Source organism: Theropithecus gelada, chromosome 3 (assembly GCF_003255815.1).
Source record: "Theropithecus gelada isolate Dixy chromosome 3, Tgel_1.0, whole genome shotgun sequence".
Taxonomy (NCBI): Eukaryota; Metazoa; Chordata; class Mammalia; order Primates; family Cercopithecidae; genus Theropithecus; species Theropithecus gelada.
This window is the reverse complement of record NC_037670.1, coordinates 127406401-127418682: the sequence shown is the minus strand read 5'-3', so window position 1 is coordinate 127418682 and position 12282 is coordinate 127406401. Positions and strand designations below refer to the sequence as shown.

Sequence of the window (12282 nt, the reverse complement as noted above, 5' to 3'; positions counted from 1 at the left end):
TACAATCCCACCAACAGTGTAAAAGTGTTCCTATTTCTCCACATCCTCTCCAGCACCTGTTGTTTCCTGACTTTTTAATGATTGCCATTCTAACTGGTGTGAGATGGTATCTCATTGTGGTTTTCATTTGCATTTCTCTGATGGCCAGTGATGATGAGCATTTTTTCATGTGTCTGTTGGCTGTATGAATGTCTTCTTTTGAGAACTGTCTGTTCATATCCTTTGCCCACTTTTTGATGGGGTTGCTTGTTTTTTTCTTGTAAATTTGTTTGAGTTCTTTGTAGGTTCTGGATATTAGCCCTTTGTCAGATGAGTAGATTGCAAACATTTTCTCCCATTCTGTAGGTTGCCTGTTCACTCTGATGGTAGTTTCTTTTGCTGTGCAGAAGCTGTTTAGTTTAATTAGATACCAGTTGTCAATTTTGGCTTTTGTTGCCGTTGCTTTTGGTGTTTTAGACATGAAGTCCTTGCCCATGCCTATGTCCTGAATGGTATCACCTAGGTTTTCTTCTAGGGTTTTTATGGTATTAGGTCTAACATTTAAGTCTCTAATCCATTTTGAATTAATTCTCATATAAGGAGTAAGGAAAGGATTTCCAGTTTCAGCTTTCTACTTATGGCTAGCCAATTTTCCCAGCACCATTTATTAAATAGGGAATCCTTTCCCCATTTCTTGTTTCTCTTAGGTTTGTCAAAGATCAGATGGCTGTAGATGTGTGGTATTATTTCTGAGGACTCTGTTCTGTTCCATTGGTGTATATCTCTGTTTTGGTACCAGTACCATGCTGTTTTGGTTACTGTATCCTTGTAGTATAGTTTGAAGTCAGGTAGTGTGATGCCTCCAGCTTTGTTCTTTTGACTTAGGATTGTCTTGGAGATGCGGGCTCTTTTTTGGTTCCATATGAACTTTAAAGCAGTTTTTTCCAATTCTGTGAAGAAACTCATTGGTAGCTTGATGGGGATGGCATTGAATCTATAAATAACCTTGGGCAGTATGGTCATTTTCATGATATTGGTTCTTCCTATCCATGAGCATGGTATGTTCTTCCATTTGTTTGTGTCCTCTTTTATTTCACTGAGCAGTGCTTTGTAGTTCTCCTTGAAGAGGTCCTTTACATCCCTTGTCAGTTGGATTCCTAGATATTTTATTCTCTTTGAAGCAATTGTGAATGGAAGTTCTTCATGATTTGGCTCTCTGTCTGTTACTGGTGTATAAGAATGCTTGTGATTTTAGCACATTAATTTTGTATCCTGAGACTTTGCTGAAGTTGCTTATCAGCTTAAGGAGATTTTGGGCTGAGACAATGGGGTTTTCTAAATATACAATCATGTCATCTGCAAAGAGGGACAATTTGACTTCTTCTTTTCCTAACTGAATACCCTTGATTTCTTTCTCTTGCCTGATTGCCCTAGCCAGAACTTCCAACACTATGTTGAATAGGAGTGGTGAGAGAGGGCATCCCTATCTTGTGCCAGTTTTCAAAGGGAATTTTTCCAGTTTTTGCCCATTCAGTATGATATTGGCTGTGGGTTTGCCATAAATAGCTCTTATGATTTTGAGGTACGTTCCATCAATACCGAATTTATTGAGCGTTTTTAGCATGAAGGGCTGTTGAATTTTGTCAAAGGCCTTTTCTGCATCTATTGAGATAATCATGTGGTTCTTGTCTTTGGTTCTGTTTATATGCTGGATTATGTTTATTGATTTGCGAATATTGAACCAGCCTTGCATCCCAGGGATGAATCCCACTTGATCATGGTGCATAAGCTTTTTGATGTGCTGCTGGATCGGGTTTGCCAGTATTTTATTGAGGATTTTTGCATCGATGTTCATCAGGGATATTGGTCTAAAATTCTCTTTTTTTGTTGTGTCTCTGCCAGGCTTTGGTATCAGGATGATGTTGGCCTCATAAAATGAGTTAGGGAGGATTCCCTCTTTTTCTATTGATTGAAGTAGTTTCAGAAGGAATGGTACCAGCTCCTTCTTGTACCTCTGGTAGAATTCAGCTGTGAATCCATCTGGTCCTGGACTTTTTTTGGTTGGTTGGCTATTAATTATTGCCTCAATTTCAGAGCCTGCTATTGGTCTATTCAGGGATTCAACTTCTTCCTGGTTTAGTCTTGGAAGAGTGTAAGCGTCCAGGAAACTATCCATTTCTTCTAGATTTTCTAGTTTATTTGCATAGAGGTGTTTATAGTATTCTCTGATGGTAGTTTGTAGTTCTGTGGGGGTCGGTGGTGATATCCCCTTTATCATTTTTTATTGCGTCTATTTGATTCTTCTCTCTTTTCTTCTTTATTAGTCTTGCTAGCGGTCTGTCAATTTTGTTGATCTTTTCAAAAAACCAACTCCTGGATTCATTGATTTTTTGGAGGGTTTTTTATGTCTCTATCTCCTTCAGTTCTGCTCTGATCTTAGTTATTTCTTGCCTTCTGCTAGCTATCGAATATGTTTGCTCTTGCTTCTCTAGTTCTTTTAATTGTGATGTTAGAGTGTCAATTTTAGATCTTTCCTGCTTTCTCTTGTGGGCGTTTAGTGCTATAAATTTCCCTCTACACACTGCTTTAAATGTGTCCCAGAGATTCTGGTATGTTGTATCTTTGTTCTCATTGGTTTCAAAGAACATCTTGATTTCTGCCTTCATTTCGTTATGTACCCAGTAGTCATTCAGGAGCAGGTAGTTCAGTTTCCATGTAGTTGAGCGGTTTTGATTGAGTTTCTTAGTCCTGAGTTCTAGTTTGATTGCACTGTGGTCTGAGAGACAGTTTGTTATAGTTTCTGTTCTTGTACATTTGCTGAGGAGTGCTTTACTTCCAATTATGTGGTCAATTTTGGAATAAGTGTGATGTGGTGCTGAGAAGAATGTATATTCTGTTGATTTGGGGTGGAGAGTTCTATAGATGTCTATTAGGTCTGCTTGCTGCAGAGATGAGTTCAATTCCTGGGTATCTTTGTTAACTTTCTGTCTCGTTGATCAGTCTAATGTTGACAGTGGAGTGTTGAAGTCTCCCATTATTATTGTATGGGAGTCTGTGTCTCTTTGTAAGTCTCTAAGGACTTGCTTTATGAATCTGGGTGCTCCTGTATTGGGTGCATATACATTTAGGATAGTTATCTCTTCCTGTTGAATTGATCCCTTTACCATTATGTAATGGCCTTCTTTGTCTCTTTTGATCTTTGATGGTTTAAAGTCTATTTTATCAGAGACTAGTATTGCAACCCCTTCTTTTTTTTGTTCTCCATTTGCTTTGTAAATCTTCCTCTATCCCTTTATTTTGAGCCCATGTATGTCTCTGCATGTGAGATGGGTCTCCTGAATACAGCAGACTGATGGGTCTTGACTCTTTATCCAGTTTGCCAGTCTGTGTCTTTTAATTGGAGCATTTAGTCCATTTGCATTTAAGGTTAAGATTGTTATGTGTGAACTTGATCCTGCCATTATGATATTAACTGGTTATTTTGCTCGTTAGTTGACAGTTTTTGCATTTTAAAGATTACTTTCTGCTATGGTGTTATGGATTATGACTATGCTTTTATTTATTTATTTATTTATTTATTTATTTAGAGACAGAGTCTCCCTCTGTTGCCAGGCTGGAGTGTAGTGCGCCATCTCGGCTCACTGCAACCTCCGCATCCTGGAATCAAGTGATTCTCCTGCCTCAGCCTCCTGAGTAGCTGGAACTACAGGAGCACGCCACCATGCCTGGCTAATTTTTGTATTTTTAGTAGAGACAGGGTTTCACCATGTTGGCCAGGCTGGTCTTAATCTCTTGACCTTGTGATCTGCCTGCCTCAGCCTTCCAGAGTGCTGGGATTACAGGCGTCAGCCACTGTGCCCAGCTTATTTTATTTTTATTTTTATTTTTATTTTTGAGGTGGAGTCTCACTCTGTTGCCCAGGTTGGAGCGCAGTGGTGTAATCTCAGCTCACTGCAAGCTCTGCCTGCCGGGTTCACACCATTCTCCTGCCCTCAGCCTCCCGAGTAGCTGGGACTACAGGCACCTGCCTCCACACCCGGCTAATTTTTTGTGTTTTTAGTAGAGACGGGGTTTCTCCGTGTTAGCCAGAATGGTCTTGATCTCCTGACCTCTTGATCTGCCCACCTTGGGCTCCCAAAGTGCTGGGATTATGGGCATGAGCCACCGTGCCCAGCTGACTATGCTTTTAATGCCTTCTTTCACCCCGCTTCCCCCATGCTCATGGGAAGTAAAATAGAGCCCTTTGGGGCCCAGATTTATAAAGTCTAGCAGAGTGCTCAAACCATAGCATGATCAAGCTAGAAGAGAGCTTAGAGATGTTTGTGCTAAGCTTTTCCCTTTTACAAGAGGGACAGCTGTGAATCTGATAAATTTTATGTACGAATCTGAAAGAGCCAAGCTCTCAAGATGAATTTTGAGTACCTAACTGGGCTGAAATTCAGCAGTCAAGTGGCCATTTGCTGACTAGAGCTCACACACATACTCTGAGTTCCCAGAAAACCTACACATCTGCTTAACTTTGGGTTGTCATAGCTAACAGTTTCTGTCCACATGGCTTGAACCAACCAATAGAGTGTAGCCTTCCCTGACCAATCAGAAGTCAGCAGCATTGACTAATCAGAACTCAGCAAGTGTCAACCAATCAGAACTAAGCCAATTTGAGTCGTGTATTTGCCTAAGAGAACCTGAGTGGAAAGCTGGGTGGGAACTTTCACTATAAAAGTGAAACCCTCCTTTTGTTTTCTGGAATGTGTCTTCTGTTTCCACTGAAGGCTGTGTCTTTCCTGTTTGCAAACTGTTCACTGGAATAAAGTCTCTCTTCTATAAATTCCTTTTCAGATAACTTTTTTCATATCCCCAAAGTCAGACAATTACAAAACTGGGGGCAGGGCCTGGTTTTTCTGTGTCCTTGGCTAAGCTTATAGCCTCTATATCTTTCTTTTTTTTTCCCCTCGGAGAATTCTAAAGAAATAGAATATATATTAATATTTCATTAGTGAGACAGAAAGCAATAATTAAGAATATTATACATCTGTTTAGTTGTCCTGTCCTTAAAAACACAATGATAACTTTTTTAAAGTTACTAAATCTTGATATGACAGAAGAAAAATCCAGTATTATTTTTATAGGTATCCTCCTCAAAATTTCCCCAAATAATGTGCAGAATGTTCATTAAAAATGCACAATAAGAGATTTATATAATAGCATATAAACATAGAAGTTAATTATTCTAAGACTAATATCTTGAATGGTTGGGTTTGTTAGGCTTATTAGTGTATAATAGATTTGCAAAGTTAATTTTTTAAATCATACTTTTTAAATGGCATTTAATCTGTGGTTCACTAACTCTCAGGGACTTGAGAAGGAAAGGTGTGAAAACAAAAATGTAATGTGAATTTGGTCTGAACCTTATTTAAAATGTTTAGAAGTGTTTTTTAAATAAATTGAGGTTTTTTTATATATACAGGCTGTTTAATGTTTTGAAGGCATAATTGAAACCAGCAATTTGGATTGGGATACAATTTGAACTTACTTGGAATACACATAACAAACTGTAGTCTTGCATTTTAGGTTCAGTTACATCAACTCATGAAAACAAGGCAGGTTCTGTTTTGCAACCATTTTTCTTAGTATCATTTACCCGTTAGGAAATGCTGCTTAGTTAGCAGATGGTAGGGCTCATACACTATCAGTCAAACTGTTGGCCAAACTTAGAGCTAGTGGGAGGGTTGGCAAAGACTGCTTTCCGTGAAAGTACAAGTTTTTTTTTTTGTTTTTCCTTCTGTGTAGTTTGGCAAGCAACACAGAGAAAAGCCTTATGCTGATGAATTTGGAAACTCTAAATAATATAGTTAAGTAATGCAGTTGTCTTAATAATGTAAGTATTGCTTTAGGGTTGTCTTCATTTTAAACAACTATGACTTCTTGTTTGTAAAAGATATATGTCATGTGGACTTGCAAACGGTTATAAAATCACCTTCAGATTTTACTGTGTTGATGACTCATTTTCTCACTTGGGGAAGAAAAGAAACCTGGATAGCTATTAAAACTAGTACCATGTTGTAAAAGAGCCAGATGGTTCAGGCCTGTTTGATTAAATTACTTGGAATTACTTGTAAAACAAAAGAATATTCTCAGTGACTTTTCAGATCTGTGTTTTGATAACCTCAGGGGTCAGTCTGACCTTATTTCACCAATGCAGACAGTGGTTCCAGGTTTCATAGCTATGTACTGTGTGAACTTCAGATAAGGAAAGGTTCCACAGCCACATTGCTCTATCAAGGAACTATGCAGATGTTGGCTCAAGTTGTGGTGTGGGTGAAAAAGCAAATGAAACAAAACATCTAGAAGTCAGTTTGGGAACAGTTTATTTTTGGTGGAATATGCTCTACCCATAGACCTCACTTTCATCACTTTAGTCTTCATCGCTGTCTCTGTTAAAGTGTTTACAGGCTGGGCGTGGTGGCTCATGCCTGTAATCCCAACACTTTGGGAGGCGGAGGCAGGTGGATCGCTTGGGTCCAGAAGTTCGAGACAAGCCTGGCAACATGACAAAACCCTGTCTCTATGAAAAATACAAAAATTAACCAGACGTGGTGACATATGTCTTGTAGTCCCAGCTACTCAAGAGGCTGAGGTGGGAGGATTGCTTAAGTCTTGGGAGGTTGAGGCTGCAGTGAGCTGTGACCGTGCCACTGTACTCCAGCCTGAGTGACAGAGTGAGACCCCATCCCCCTCCCAAAAAGGGAAAAAAGTTTACAAGTGATTTTGATCTAAAGTTTTCATGACTTTTAAATTGCAGAAGCAGTTCTATTAATTTTAGCAGGACCACCCTTGAAAAATGATCTAGCATATGAAAGACCAGAAACTACACCACAGTAAGAGGCAGCCACATGGAAATGGAGAGAATGTGCCCTGGAGTCTGGGTAGTCGCTTCTGTCATTAGCTGTGTGACAGCTGTGGCTGGGCATGCTGCTTAATCTTTTTGTTTCTAAATTGTCTCATTTGTAAAAAGGAGATGATAGAGAATTTAAATTGGGAGTAACAAGATGTTTTTGGAAAGGTGGGTTGTGTCTGTGTTGTTGAGGCCTTGAGTATCCACTTAGGAGATGGGTTTTAACCAGTAGGCAATGAGGGACCATGCAAGCCAATAACATGATGGCAGACTTAAAAAGCTGTTCTTTTTCCCCCTTTGCTGTTCTTCCTTCACCCTGCCCCTTCCCTGGGTGGATCAAGGGTGTCGGATGAAGTCTGGAGGTAGACGGATTTCTGTAAGAGCACTGGGATATTATCAGTGGGAAATAAAAAGAAAGGACCTATGTGAGAACCAAAGCATTAACAGAATTCTGGGACCTACAGTATGTGGAGTGAAAGAGTGAGTGAGGAGGCTGATAGGGCAGCATTGAGACTGGGTGACTGGAGGGGTAGGAGGCTCAGAAATAATGCAGTCAGGAGCAGAGCCAGCTTCTTTATTGATCTCACAGGCATGACTCACACTGCCCGCCACTTATTCCTGACTCATGCTTCCTGTCTTGCTAAGTATTTTTCTTTCCATACCATACAATGTTCCATTGGAATGGTTGGTGGAGCCTAATTTATTTTAGCAGTTTACCATCTGTTTCAGGTGGCTCGTGATTTGCACTGAAGCCATTTATCAATTAACTCAAGAGTCCGTGTTTTATGTTCCGAAGACAACCCTCCTTTTATTGCACTACAAGGTAACATTAAACAGGAGAGAACTGCCAGCTTGCTCTTTCCCATGCCTTCCCTGGCCCTATTATCTTAAATTTCTTTTTTTCTATTGATTTATTCCTTCATGTATAAAAATGTGTTTGACTCACTCCTTTCCTATAAATCATTTCTCAATGCTGCTTCTCTCTTAAGTATTCTGTTTTTCTCCTGTTATGTGTTGGCAGACTTCTTGACACTACCTCCCACCTGCCCACTGCGACACTCAAAAACTGTTTGAAACAGTCTCTACCTGGGTATTCCAAGGGCACAAGCCAATTCATCATTACCAAAACAGAACTCATCATTTTCTTCCTCCAACCTTCCTTTTCCCCTATATCCTGTCCAACCCTCTCTCTTGTATTTCTCAGAGAATGGCAACATCATCTACTCAGTTGACTTGGCCAGAATTTGGAAATATCTTTGACTTCTCTCTTTTACCCCCTACTGCATTTTTTTTCTTTTTAGCACGTAATTTCACTTTCTTTCTTCTCTCCATTCTCTCTGGCACTCATTGTCTATTAGAGACATTACTATCGAATTCAAAGCTTCTGAATTTGTCTTCTAGCATCTACTCTTGACTCTTGGCTTTGACCACCTGACTTATTTTTCATTTGTCCACCAGAGTTGTCTTTCTCAGATCACATTTATTTGTGTCACTTCCTGGTTAAAATCTCTCTTGAACTCTGTTGGCTTTAACATGCTGCATGAGGTATTTCCGGTTCTAACCCCCAGTACATCTCAGCTTCATTCTACATCATTGCTCCAGAGGAGCCCTTGGCTGTAGCCACATGGAGTCACTCTCTGTTACCCAACTGCAAGGCATCCTCTCTGGCCATATGCCTTCACCCATCACTTGCTCTCTTTGTAGGCTCTCTTCTCTTCTGCCTTGTCCTACTCAGTCCTGCTTAGGCTGAGCTCAGATGTCATCTCTTCCAGGAAGGCTACCCTTGATCCTCTGTCCTCTCTCTGTCTTGGTTAGTTACCCTTCCTCTCTGTTCCCAGAGTCCCTCCCTACATACTTTTTACTCTCTTATAATGGCCTATTTTGTGTTTTCTTCTTGGACTATATGTGCCTTGAGGACAGGGACAGTGACTTACCTGCTTTGAATTCACACTTTCTAGATGCTCAATAAATGTTGGTTGAATGATCGAATGAAAAATGATGTTTTCTTTTCAGCTGCACTATTACAAACTTGGTCTCATCAAGGTCCCAAGAATTTCTTAATCATCAAATCTGATTGCCTATGATCCCTTCTTGTCTTGCTTTTTCAGTAGCATTTGATTCTGGGCTTCTGTGGCATGACATTTCCTGTTTCTTTTCTCTGGGAATTATTTCTCTATCCTCAGGATAGGTTTCTTGCTCTTTCCTCACATCCAGATGCTGGCCCTAGTCTGTACCTCCAGATGTTGACCTTGGCTCTCTCTCTTTGCCCTACATTCTCACTAGGTCATGGCAGTCACAGCTAGGCTTTCACCCACTACTCTCTGGTGTTGGCATTGATTTGGAATAATGATAAGGACATTTCCAATTTACCTATTATTTGACAACTTTAACCTTTTAAATCTTGATGAATGTGAAGCCAGTGCTACTTATGATGTGCAGTAATGTTGGGAGAATGAACTGGTTTTGGGGAAAGAGAAACTTAATTTTAGATTCACCGAATTTGAAATGTCAATGAGGCATTAAGTTAGAAGGTCCTAGAAGTATCTGAAAAGTAAGAGTCACTTTCTACATATACAGCAATTCTACATATACAGCAATTTTAGAGTGATATGATCCAAACTCTTTTCCAGGAAAATATTCCTCACAGATGTTCTTGAGGTTTTAGAGGGCACCCTCTTCCGTATCTGAGTTTGGAACCAATTGAGAAATAGACAGATGGAAATGGACATATTATTTGACACAGCTGATAGGAGACTATGACTTAAGATCAGTGACAAAGTATACTACTTCATTCCTTCTTTTCTGAATCAGATAGACTCGCCCCTCAGTCACTGCACAGCTGAACAACTGCAGGCCTCCCTGTGCTGCTGAGAGCAGCCCAGGATGCATGCATCTTGCATTCAGGTCAAGGCAGGGTGGAGCAGGAGCTGAATTGTAAGCCTAGTTCTTTCTCCCAAACACTCCTCCTTTTTTCCTGGGACGATATGAGGGGTAGAGAGAGAGAGGCCCAGAGTGTTTCTAACGTGTTTCTAGGTAGAGATGTGAGGCCAAGGCAATGAAACATCTCTATTAACAGTAATGTTTATCCAGCATTTGGTCTAGTACTTTCTGTGCTGGAGAGTCTGTTGACTTTGCGACTCTTTCTGGTCTGTCTTGGGAAAGATTAGATAATTAGAAAGTTGTCCTTCAGATCAAAGCAGAGAAAGCGGCCTCCCCATCATCTTTTGTTTCTATTCCTTCTTCTGCATTCACAAGGAAGATCAAATTTGTCAGTTATTCATGCATAGCTTTCATTTTATTTTCTAGTGCTTTTGTGAGTACTTGTTTCCAGTTTACTCAATTGTTTGTTCCTCTGTGAGTTTCTAGTCTCAGCCCTCCCTGTCCCCATCCCTGCCACTCTCTTGGCTGCTGCCTTCTAAGAATTATCTGTTTCTAGCTTCCTCATAAAGTGGGCTGGGTCATGTTTTCTCCCTGATTCTGAGTGGTCCCACCTTCTGAAGGGCAAGGAGCTCTCCAGGTTATAGCTTGCCTGGATCTCTTTATACCCTGATACTGAGCTCCCTCATTATTGTGTCTGGGGTTTCTCTTTAAGCAATGTGAGAGAAAACTACACAGGATAATGTGAATATGTAACCACATGATTTATTACTTAACACAGTCAGATCAGAATCAGTGGAACAAGCAGCCTAGGATGTCCCTTGAACACCCAGATTCAAGTTAATCCTTTTACATGGAAAACACTTTCTCCCACGTAGAGATACCCAGGTCTTTTAAGACTCTACACCAGTTATGGTTCTGCATCATGAAGGAGTCCTTTGTCCGAGCAGTAGGGAGCAGAGAATGCTCTCTGCTGAGACTCCTAAGTCCCCACTGTGTTCTTGGCTACATTCATTCTTGGGGTTAAAAGAATGTACACCATTCTACATTTCTGCCCTCTCCCGCTTTGTTTTGTTTTTCTTTTTCCCTTCAATATGGCTGATCTGTTTGGGTTTTTCCAAATTTTCTAATTTATCTTCTATTTTCATTACCATTTTTGCTGCTGCTCTGCATCTCCTATACAGTGGCTTCCTTCTCCAGTTAGTTCTTCATACTCAGCAGTATCTGCAGGTAGAAAAAATATTACAAGTGTGGTCTGATTAGTGCAGCATTCAGTGCAGGTATCATCTCCACACATTAAAGTGGACGTTCCTGAGCCTATCTTTACCCCTTATTGAAGCAGTGCTAGCTAGACTCACCACTGACCTGCAATAGCCTCTTCAGCATTAATTCTCTCTGGAAACTCATCCTCAGTGACGGTACTCCCACTTGGTTTTCTGTCCACCTTTTTGATCACTTATTTTAGGATTCTTTTAGGATAACGTATCCTCATTGCCTTCTTGTATGATGGTGTTTGTAAGGACTCTGTCATTGTTTCTCTGTTCTTCTCATTCCATCTTCACTTCCTGGGTGATTGCAAATACATGCTTTAGATTATAGTTATATGCTGTTTACTCAGGATTGCCAAATCTGTGTATCTCTAGCCATCTCTCTCTTCTAAGACCCAGGTCATTTAACAATGCCTGCTGGGTAACTCCACTGGAATATTTCACAGCACCTACCTCCTAGCATGTTCAGCTTGAAGCCATCACTTCGCCACCTCTCTTATGGGACTACTCCCCACCCCTCTGTATTTCTGTATTGCTTTCTTGGTAAATAGTGTCATCACTTGTCATCCAAATTAGAATTGTGGGAATCATCCTAGACTTCTCCTTTTAAAAAAGTTATCCACATCCCATTAGTGATTAGTGTATGATGATACCCACTCAAGATGCATTTTCATTTAGGAATAAATATAAAATGGGATTTCACATTATTTCGAGTTTTGCCACATAGTAAGGCTTATGTTTCTATTTCACTATTTTAAATTCACCAAATTCAAATTTGTATAAAATGCATCCACACTACCCTGAGAACTATGCTTGGATTTTTGCTATTAGTTATCTCATGTAATCTTCCCCATATCTTTGTGAGGTAGGTTTTTTTTTTTTCTATTTTGCAAATGAAATAAATGATGCTTGGGGAATTAGGTTAAATCACAGTGGTATGGTTGAATTTGGCCTACTGTATAAGCCCTTTTTACTTCATAGAGAGTGTGAATTATACTCCCTAATGTATGTGGGATTTTTATTTACAATTTTTAAATTTCAATACCTTTAGGAGTACAAGTGGTTTTTGGTTATATGGATGAATTATATACTGGTGAAATCTGTAATTTTAGGGTAACTGTCACCTGAATACTATACATTGTACACAGTATACAGTACATTTTTTTATTCCTCACCCCTCTCTTGCCTTCTCCCTTTCAGAGTCTCCAGTGTCCATTATACCACTCTGTATGCCTTTGAATACCCATAGTTTAGCTCCCACTT

At 39.9% G+C, this 12282-nt stretch overlaps 1 protein-coding gene and 1 long non-coding RNA gene across 6 annotated transcripts in view; one reads left to right on the top strand and one right to left on the bottom strand.

Annotated features, from left to right (window-relative positions):
* FBXL13 (F-box and leucine rich repeat protein 13) overlaps positions 1 to 12282 on the top strand; it is a 273539-nt gene that overhangs the window by 74666 nt on the left and 186591 nt on the right. The gene's annotated exons all lie outside the window — the stretch shown is intronic.
* LOC112620111 lies at positions 10492 to 11316 on the bottom strand. Its single transcript, XR_003118474.1, has 2 exons — positions 11117 to 11316; positions 10492 to 10975 (listed from the first exon to the last, which is right to left on the bottom strand). It is a non-coding gene; the product is annotated as an uncharacterized LOC112620111 (long non-coding RNA).